This window comes from Jaculus jaculus, chromosome X (assembly GCF_020740685.1).
Source record: "Jaculus jaculus isolate mJacJac1 chromosome X, mJacJac1.mat.Y.cur, whole genome shotgun sequence".
In the NCBI taxonomy this organism is placed as follows: Eukaryota; Metazoa; Chordata; class Mammalia; order Rodentia; family Dipodidae; genus Jaculus; species Jaculus jaculus.
The window spans coordinates 118,293,565-118,304,644 of record NC_059125.1 but is presented as its reverse complement, the minus strand read 5'-3'; the positions used below and the strand labels follow the sequence as shown (position 1 = coordinate 118,304,644).

Genomic DNA, 11,080 nt, shown 5'->3' with positions numbered 1-11,080 from the left:
ACCCAAGTGGCAATGGTACCATAAAATTCTACATCCTAAAAGACAGACCAAATGGCTGAACCTTCACTAGACCCTTACAGGAAACACCTGAACTACAAGAAACTGGAGAGGGTAGGATCAAGACTAACCTAAATCTTCTACATCTTCCCTCCCTCCCTCTCCCCCTCTCCCCTCTACCTCTCTCCTCTCTAACTGTTGTATATTAGTTATGTTTTTCCTCAATTTCTTAGTGGGCACTGACCTGTAACCCCCACTTCCAGCTTGGGGCTACCATCCACAATGAGCTTTTGATCAGAGAAACCTACAAGGTTTCCCAAAACAATGACAGATTTCTGTCAGAGTACTTGATGACCCACCACAGGCCAGTGGTAAGACCCTTTTGATGAAGACTCCATACACAGCTAACACATAAAGTGGAATGGCATGGCTGGAAGCCAGGAGAGAGTTAGTCCCCAGACAGTCAGCGTGTCTAGTGACAGAAGGTGCTACATGGGTGACTGGGGGAAATGACCAAGATCTGTCCAAGCAACTCATTGTCTTACCTAATTAGCAAAAAATAACCTGTTGTGATGCCCACACAAGTGCAGTAGTCACACAGCCATGGTGAGGAACCAACTACTCTTGATTTGGCTAACTGCTCCCCTTGTGGCGAGCCCCCTGTCCTGCAGGAGAAGAACGACCACCAAACGAAGATCCTTCTTGATTACACTTTATTGGAGAGCCTCTTGGTTAACAGGAAAGCTGATGGCAAGGGGCGAGGGGCGCAGGAGTGTAGCTGCTTTTATAGGGCAGAATACTACGGGGCGCCTGCTGATTGGCTGCCATAGGCTCACCCACCCACAGGAGCCACGGGATAGGCTTGGGACAAGGTGCGTCAAGCACATGCGCAACCTCAAGTGAGGTTGGCGCCAAGGCGCTGCCTAAATAAGGAATTGTTTACCTCAAGACTGGCAGGAAGCCAGCGCCATCTTGTAATGGCGTCTGCATTAGCTCCCTACAGCTCCCCCTTTTTTATTAGCTTATGGCATAGCTCAGGAAAAATAGCCACCTTCCCGATCAGGTCTGCACCTCATGATGTGTTGACCGATCAAGGGAAGAAGTTCAACCTCCCCTTCCTCAGTGCAATGGGACAGATCCCCTGAGAGTGCAAAGGCGGCGGTCAAATGAAAGCTACCAGATCCCTGCCCATCCTCGTGCAATGGGTACTCTGAGACCCTGAGGGTGCAAGGGCCAGGGGAACTATTTGCCTTTTAAAGCTGACAGCCAAATTTGGGGGGAAGAACCACTTTCCAAGGCAGCAAGCGCTTGAGAAATGACCATCTTGTCTCTCTTGGTCTGGGTTCGCAGGCGGCAAATCAACCAGAGGCAAAGTACGCATCCTCCCAGGCAGCACACCAGGAACATTCCCACTCCTACCCATTCCTTAAAATAAGAGAACACTCTTTAGATGGGAATTTAGGGCTGTCTGAGTCTCCAGGGCCACGGTAGTGGAGGAGGCCAAACTATTCAAAGTTTCAGCAGTCTGTACCAAAGTGGCCATGGCCACACCGGCTGCTGTGGCAGCAGCTGCTATTGCTGCCATGATACCAAAATCTCTTTTTTGTCTGAATAGCGATAGCGTGCTGGGGGCCTCTACAGGCACGGGGACCCACCGGGGCACCCTAAGGACCATAGCATTCTTGAATACCTTGGCATTCCAGCATTGAGACAAGTAACAGGAAGCATTGGTACAATTACTGAAAGAGAAGTTACTAAGAACAAACAGAAACGGTGGATGAACACACGCCGGCGCAGGGACAAAGGAAGTATTCCTCCCACAGCCATGTCCAATATCATTAACACCCCCAGATGTACTGAGGCGCTTCCAAAACACCCCTTAATCTTGTGTCTCTTCCTCTTCCACTTGATTCTCCGTATGGAGGGTCCCCGAAACATTATTGCAAGCTACAAGTCCTCCTTGTAACAGTACAAAGAGTGTAAAGTCTGTGCAGCTGCCATTTGTCCCACATAAAATCCACTTTGAAAATGGAGTTGTAAAGAAGCGAGGGAAGACCGTGGCAGAATGGAGCACCGGCATAGGTTTGGGAAGGGTTGACAGAATACCCCAACGTGGCTCTCCTTTAATGGATTCCAGGCACAGGAGGAAGATTATCCACAAGACCTTTATCATCTCCGCCCTGATGGACCTTACTGTCTTCTGGACCCTCCTCTGGAGATCGCTTGACTGTCCTCACCAGCCGGGCTGGAACCCAATGAGGGGAATCCTGTGCCGACATCATCCTCTCCGTGTGTCAAGTTCTGGATCCTTTTCGGCCCCTCGCCCGGTGACCACAAAGCACCCGGCGTCCCGGGATTTCGGCACCACTTTGGGGCGAGCCCCCTGTCCTGCAGGAGAAGAACGACCACCAAACGAAGATCCTTCTTGATCACACTTTATTGGAGAGCCTCTTGGTTAACAGGAAAGCTGATGGTGAGGGGCGAGGGGTGCAGGAGTGTAGCTGCTTTTATAGGGTAGAATACTACAGGGTGCCTGCTGATTGGCTGCCATAGGCTCACCTGCCCACAGGAGCCACGGGATAGGCTTGGGACAAGGTGCGTCAAGCGCATGCGCAACCTCAAGCGAGGTTGGCGCCAAGGCGCTGCCTAAATAAGGAATTATTTACCTCAAGACTGGCAGGAAGCCAGCGCCATCTTGTAATGGCGTCTGCATTAGCTCCCTACATCCCCTCAGTGGTACTAGACCCATAGCTGGAGCTGGCAAACAAGTCAGAACCATACCCAAACATAAACCCACTCTCCAATATCAAGCTACCATCAATCATGGGGTACAAGAGAGCCTACACCTATCAAACTCTCTATCAATAAAAGGAAGTGTTATCTCAATTTTCCGGGTGCTAACTTACTCTCCCTTGGAGAATCTGCTTCTCTTTTTCAAATAGATGCAGATCCTAAGGAGAGAGCTGCCCCAACATACCTCAAAAGGGACCCCACTAAAACTGAGGACAATTGGCGAAACAAGAAAGGGTGATGTTTTCCTAGGAACCGGATACCAGCACAAAGGGGAAGGAGACCAACACAGATTAAAATCAACTCCTACCAAATCAGAGAACCAGAGCCTCAGAGGCCCCCAACACCTCAGCACTGAAGCAGACCAAAAATTAACCTAACATGGCTCAGGGAAATTTTGCGGAAGAGGGGGTGGAAAGAATGTCAGAGTCACATGTTGGGTCATGATTTGCAGAGACATTTATCATACCAATAACTGGGGGCTAACTCCACAATGCACGACCCATTTACAACAACAAGGAGGGTCCAATGATAGGGGGTAGATCATAGATGAGCCTAAACAATGGTACCAAACTGCATGTATTTGCTGAAAAGAAAACTAATAAATTAAATTTTTAAAAAAACATGGTACTAACATAAAAACATAAATATAGATCAACATAACTGAATTGAATACCCATACTTAGGTCAAGTAATGACAGTTACTTGATTTTTGAGCAAAGATGCCAATAATGTAAACTGGAGAAAAGAAAGTATCTTCAAGAAATGGTACTGGGAAAGTTGAATAACCACGTGTAGAGAAATGAAAGTAGAAACACTCCTCTCACCTTGTACAAAAATCATGTCCAAATAGATTAAAGCACTAGTTATAAGACCTGAAAATCTCCTACTAGAAGAAAAGATATGAGGAACTCTGCACAATATAGTAGTGGGAAACACTTCCTGAACCTGACCCCAGAAGCACAGGAAATGAAACAATCTTTCACCCAATGGAACCTCAAAAAGCTAAAAAGTTTTTGCACAGACAAATATTCCATTAGAGAGCCAGTAAATTACCCACAAAATAGGAGCAATTTTTTGCCAGCTATACCACTGATAGAGACCTAATATCTGGAATCTAGAAAAAACTCAAAAGAACTAAACAATAAATCCACAAAGCCACTTAAAAATGGGGTAGAAAACTGAGTATGGATTTCATAGAGGAAGAAACACAAATGGGTAACACATACTTAAGGAAATGTTCAACATCCTTAACCATCAGAGAAATACAAATTAAAAGAACTATGAGATTCCCCTCTACTCCATCAAGGATGGTAATTATTAAAAAAATCAAAGAATAACAAATGTTGGAGAGGATGCGGGGAAAGAGGATCGCTCATTAACTGTTGGTGGGAATATAAATGTGTACAACCACTATGGAAGTCAATATGGAGATTCCTGAAAAAGATGAATATAGAACTACCAAAAGACCCAGTGATTCCCTTACTGTCCATCTACCCTAAATAATCCCTGCTTAACTACAGAGATATCTGCTCAACCATGTTCATATCTTCTCAATTCATAATAGTTAAGAACTGGAATCAACCCAGGTTTCTGTCTTTGGACGAATGAATAATAAATCAGGATACATATATACAATGGAATTCTACTCAGCAGAAGACACAAAAAAATAATACAAAGAAATTTGTAGGAAAATGGGTGGACTAGAACAGATCATACCCAACAAATGAACACACACAATGACAGAAATACAAAACCCATCCCTGATTTCAAACCTTGATCAGCTTGAGTTGTTGGCATACTGAAAAGGCATCTTGAGGCCCTGACAATAGGGATGGAAGAATTTTGGGATGAGGGAAAAGGGGGAAAATACATACAAAACTATATCCAAAATGAACTGGTACCATAGAAACCTTTCTCTTTGAGGATATAAATGATATAAACCTCAACAGGAGTATAGGGAGAGTGCCCAAAAAGAAGGGTGCTGGAGAGGGTTGGATTAAGCACAAAATTTAAAAAAAAAAATTATGGCCCTTATCTGTAACTCCCAGTATCACAAATTGGTATTACCCATGATGAACTGCTGATAGGGGAAACCTACAAGGTCCTCCAAACAAGACAGTCTTCTGTCAAAGCACTTAATTACCCACATGAGATAAAAGGTAAGGCCCTACCCCTGAAGATAGCATATGCTGCTGACATATAACATGGAGAGACCTGGCTGGAATCTGGAAGAAACCCAGTCTCCAGACAGTTAACCAGTCTAGTGCTAGAAAGTGTTCCATGAGCTACTGGGGGAAAGTGGCTGAAAATGGTGTGAGCAAGCAGGGACATAAGCTACTCAAGCAACCAGTCTGACAAGAAGTACACAACAGTGCAATGGTGGCAGTCTTGGTGGGTAAACAATGGTATTCTGATTGGCTAAGAAATCTCCTTAGTGGAAAGAAACCCATATCTGGAACTTTGAACCAGGTTAGAATCCTTGGGAGCCAAACTTTATGCTCTCCAATATTAAACTCTCACTATTCTTTGGCTAAAAGAGAGGTTACAACTATCAAACTCTTTATAAATTAATAACTCTTATCCAATTTAACCTATGCTGACTGGGTCAGGACTGAGTTAGTTGAAGTTTGTGAAGTTTGCATTGGCTGAGTTCTGCCTTCCTATGTCCTGAGAACTTGTGCAGTGCTGCACTGCATAAAGATGTACTGTTGTAAGAAGGACATGGAATAGAAAGAAATGGTATTTCAGGTTTGAGAGAGTACCTGTTCAGCAGAAATTGTTTGGGAGATTACAACCATTAAGAATGGACCAAATGTTCTGAATGCTAAATTCCCAGCTGATGGAGATTTGGGGATTAATGCCTCCTGGAGGGAGTGTATTGTTGGGTGAGGGCTCATGGATATTATAGCCTGTTTCTCCTTGCTAGTGTTTACCATACTCTCCTGTTGCTATTGTCTACCTTATGTTGGCCAGGGGGTGATGTCACCCTCTGTTCATGAGGTTGTTTTCCCCTTCCATTGTGGACCTTCCCCTTGAGTTTATAAGCCAAAATAAACCTCTTTTCCCACAAGCTACTCTTGGTTGGGTGATTTCTACCAGCAATACAAACTGGAGTGCAACAGAAAAGTGGTACTGAGGAATGGGATTGCTGCTAGACACCTGACTGTGTGGCTTTGGCCTTTTGGAGCTGATTTTCAAGAGGAATGTAGAAGGATTTGAAACCTTGGCCTAAGAGATGCCTTGCAGTACTGTAAGTACAGCTTGATTGACTATTCTGGTCAGAGCTGCAAGACCTGAATGCAGTAAGAACTATCGACTGTGATGTTTGGTTTATGAGGGTGAGAAAGAGCTTTGCTTGGACTGGACAAGCAGATTGTGTGAGAAGCTTGCTCTTATACCCATTTTCTGAGAAGTTGTGCAGGGTTGCTTTGTGTAGAAATGAACTGGAGTGAGCAGAGGGATATGGCACAGAAAGAAAAAATCTTTGTGCGAATTATAGCCCATTCAGATGCAATTGGGAGATTATAACCTTTGCGATTAAGTCAGTTGACCTCTACTGGGGCAAAAGGAAGAATGGAAACTCTTTTGAAGGGGCCTGAGTGCTTAAAAAGTGTCCTTTTCTTCAAAGTCTTCTTTATTACCCCCTAGATTAACAAACTGGCACCCTACCTGGAATTGTGTAGTATAAGAAATATAGGAAAGAAAAGGTCATTGCATTTGCAACACTATCTTGTGTTTTGGAAATGGCTATGGGCAGTGTGAAGCAGGTTTGCTGGATGCCTGCATGGAGACCTAATGGAGCCATGGGGATGAACCATGGATTGTGGTGGAGATGCCAAGACCATGAGATGGTTGCTAAGGAAAGCTGCCAGCCCCGATGAAGTTTTCCAGGACTGTGTGTAGCCTAGCTGGAGGGGTGGAATTGTAATGACAGACTTCTTGCTGGTTAGAATTGGCAAATTTGGAGATTTGTCACTGGCTGGACTTGTTGGACTTGAAGGTACAGGGTTTGATGTTTGCCCTCATTGTTTTAAACCTTGCATTGGCTGAATATTTCTTTTTTTAAATTTTTTTTATTTGCAAGCCCTCAGAGAGAGAAAGAGATAGAGAAGAGTGATAGACAGAGAGAGAATGGGCACTCCAGGGCCTCCAGCCTCTGCAAAGGAACTCCAGATGCATGCACCCCCTTGTGCATCTGGCTAACGTGGGTCCTGGGGAGTCGAGCCTCGAACCAGGGTCCTTCGGCTTCACAGGCAAGTGCTTAACCACTAAGCCATCTCTCCAGCCCCTGAATATTTCTTTGCTATGTCCAATGACATCTTCTGCAGTGTGAGTATTTATTCTGTGGCATTATGGGTTTTTTGAATTTTTTTTGGTATTATGGCTCAGTTAAAAGATCTTGGACAATGGGGTTGTATGAACAGCATTGGGATTGATAAATACTATGGGGATGTTTAAAGTTAGATGAATGCATTGCATTTTACATCATGTATGGTTATCTGTTTATGGGACCCAGGGGCAGAATGTGGTGGTTTGATTCAGGTGTTCCCTATAAACTTAGGTGTTCTGAATGCTCCAGCTGATGGAAATTTGGGAAGTAATGCCTCCTGGAGAGAGTGTATTGTTTGTAGCAGGTTTATGGGTGTTATAGCCAGTTTCCCCTTGCTATTGTTTGGCACAGTCTCCTGTTGTTATTTTCCACCTTATGTTGGCCAGGGGGTGATGTGCAGCCTCTGCTCATGCCATAGTTTTCCCCTGCCATCATGGAGCTTCCCTTCAAGCCTGTAAGCCCAAATAATCCTCTTTTGTCCCACAAGCTGCTCTTGGTTGGGTGATTTCTACCAGCAATGAGAACCTGGAGTGTCCTACTCTTCAAATTTGGCTTTATATTCCCCCTGGATTAACAAGTTTGTAACACACATGATAGTATTCAGGACAGAATGGGTCACTGGATTTGTAACTTTTTTTTTTTTAATGGCCATAGTCAATGTGAATCAGAGTTATTGGAAGTCTTTGTGTGGAGACCTGATGTAGCCATGAGGATGAACCGTAGTTTTCAGTGGAGACCCAGTGGAGATGCCAGGACTATATGATATGGTTGCCAAGAAGAGCTTCTGGCTTTGGATTGATTTTTCCTTGGTCATGTAAACAGCCAAGACTGAGGTCATAATTGCAATCTCCAGAGGCTTTTCACTCGTTAGTATTGTTGGACTTGGAGCTACAGAATTAGATGTTTGTTTTAAATCTTATATTGGTTCAAATTTCTTTGCTATGCCCAATGACATCTTTTGCAGTGTGAATATTTATTATATGTCATTTTTTATTTTAAGCTAACAGCTAAGAGACCTTGGACTATGGGGATGATTGAACAGTGTTGGGGTTGATTAAGAAAACAAAACCAGAGGATCTTTTGAAGTGGGACTGAATGCATTATGATTTACATCATGGATGGTCATGAATTTATGGGGCCAGAGGTGAAGTGTAGTGTTTTGTTGGAGGTGTCTCTCATAAACTAATATTTTTTGAATGCTTACTTCCCAGCTAATGACAATTTGGGTGGTAGAGCTTTGTTTTAAAGGGTCTGTCACTTGGGGTGGGCCTTGAAGTCTTATTATCCTTCAGTTTGCTAGTGCTAGTTGGCCCACTCTCATGTTTCAATTTCATCTGTTGTGGTAGAGGTGATTTCTAGGCTCTGCTCATGCCTAATATCACAGAGCTTTCCCCCAAGACTGAAAAACAAAATAAACAACTTTTTCTTCCATCAGCTGCTTTTGGGCTGGTGCTTTGCATTAGAAATGAGAAGATAACTGCAACAGCAATGAACACTAAACATGAGAGTTGGAGAAGTAACAGAAAATGATAAAAACTTTCGAAGAACAAAAGGGCATACCTATGTTAAAGGCCAATATACCGTCCTGAACAATTGTTATCCTACAAGAATGTAGACCCAGTGGTATAAACCATTGTATTTTCTTTGTTTAAGAGAAGTAATTTATGGGGAATATGTAAAATTAATAATTAAATTATATAGCTGAATATAATTTAAAACATAACACCATGTTCAGACCAAATAAAACACTCGGTGATAAAATTGGGTGTTGTGTGATTTGGAGTAAAAGTCAGTAGTAGCGTCCAGGAAGCCATAAAGGGGCCCATGAGGGAGGGAGGAAAGGGGAAGGCTTAAGTGGAGAGTATCCTAGATATGTAATTAGAGTAACCGAATATTTGTGTTGAAATTGTCTAAGTAGGGCCAGGGGAGGGGTATAGGACAGAAGGTGGTTAATCAAAACTACTGAGGCCATGAGTAAGCCATTTAGAAACCCATTTCTTTAATAACTCAATAATATATAGGTTAAGAGAGAGTTTGTAGAGTAGTGCCTTGTGGGGGTCAATAATGCTATAACCAGATGCCATAGCTTGCTATAAGAAAATGTCAGCATTAGGGATGTGATATATTCCAGTGAATTGTATGTCAAAAAGGTCCTTCTTTCCCCTAAAACATTACAGGCTTTTGGTTTCTGACCAGAACTAGATGGTTAAGACCTTACTGCTGAAGATACCGCATGATTAGGTTGCAGGACACTGAGAAACCAAGGGGAGCTGAGCTAGAATTCTCCTCCCCGTTGACTAGCTGTCAGGATGCTGCAAAGAGCTATGCAAGCTGTCAGCAGATAAAAGTCACCAAAAAAAAAAGTCTTAACCAAAAGAGGACTCTGTAAGTTCTAAGGCAGACAAATTACACCAAATGTCCCAAATGATGCTATGTTGACATGTCTGTTATGGGGTATCCAACTGTTCTGATTGGATTCAAGGCCTGTTCCATGTGAAGGAATTTATCCATGGTACTAAAAACCTAATAAAAATCTATGTTTCGCACTGCCTTTGAGCCCCCACTGCACCTGCACATGGCTTAGGGGGTCAAGCTGCGGCGCCACAGAATGCGCTTGCGCATAACTGGGGCTGCTTGTTTTATTATTATTATTATTAATTAGTTTTGTACTCGGTGAATACAGTCAGTTTGGCACACAGCGGGAGGCCCCTTTAACCACGAGCCATATTGCTGTTCCCGGGCGTGGAAGAAGGCAGGCGGTTTTCACTTAAGGCATAGGGTGTGCACAGAGAGCCCTATGCATTCAGACGCTTTTCCCTTCCAAAATATGTCTACCCCTCTGGGTGATTTTCAACTCAACGATCAGATGTGCCATCACGTTGGCAGTTGGAGTGGACAGGAGCTGACCTGGACTTGGAGCTGCATATACTTATTTGAAAGAGAAAGAAAGATGCACATGGAGAATGGATGCAACAAGGCATAAAGTCTAGAAACTCACTCCAGATGCATTCACAGCCTTGTGCCTTTCTGGCTTTAAGTAGATACTGGGGAATCAAATCTTGGTCCTTTGGTTTTGCCTGCAAGTGCCTTAAACACTAAGCCATCTCATCAGCCCAAACTAACTTGATAAAACCATGAGAGTGTATGGGCAGTGACTCAGGCCCTGTAATTAGCCACCCTTGGCAGGCAGCTTGTGGGAACCCTGATGCAAAAGGAGGGGAAAGGCTGACAGTGTGCTCAGTGGTCGAGTGATGCCCTGATGGGTTTCCATCACCAGTACATCTGCGAAATTCATTTGCACAAATTACCTAAGCTACCTAAATTAGTGTTTGATTAACTGTAGATTGTCAAACATCAAATTGGACTTCAAAATACAGGTTTTTAGCCAAAAAGAAATCTATGGTTAAGGAGATCATAAGCTCTTGGGGGAAATTACTACAATTTATTGGCAAAATGGATATATCATGCACATGAAATTTCTTTCTAAATGTTTATGCTTATGACCATATATCTATGCTACTCACTTTTGATTTAATAAGGTTCTCTTTTTGGATGGGGAGACTCAAAATTCATCAAATAGCCAAAAAGTGACAATGGAGTATTTAGTACTAAGGCATTTCAATAACACACTTTAAAATTTTAGGGGCTGTTTTGGAAGATGTGGCAAAAAGAATGCGAGAGCCAAAGAAAGGAGAGGAGTGTTCTGAAATACTGTGTTTCAGACACAAAGTAGTCTTGGTACTCATGACCTCACTATGACTTATGCTACCTACACAAGACCTGTGTAATAGGAAGGGGGAATGATGAAATTTAAATAGAAGAAAAAATACTTGAAAAAAAAGAAGAGATTCATTCCGTAGAGAGGAAATCTTGGAGGAGAAAAAGGGAAGAGACAATTATGCTCTTGGTATATTGTCTATATGTATGGGTCTTATCAATAAAAAGTTAAAACAAAACAAA

At 43.1% G+C, this 11,080-nt stretch overlaps 1 pseudogene; it reads left to right on the top strand.

Moving 5' to 3' along the window:
* Positions 1-9,663: 9,663 nt before the first annotated feature.
* LOC123456988 lies at positions 9,664-9,850 on the top strand (annotated as a pseudogene).
* Positions 9,851-11,080: the final 1,230 nt, after the last annotated feature.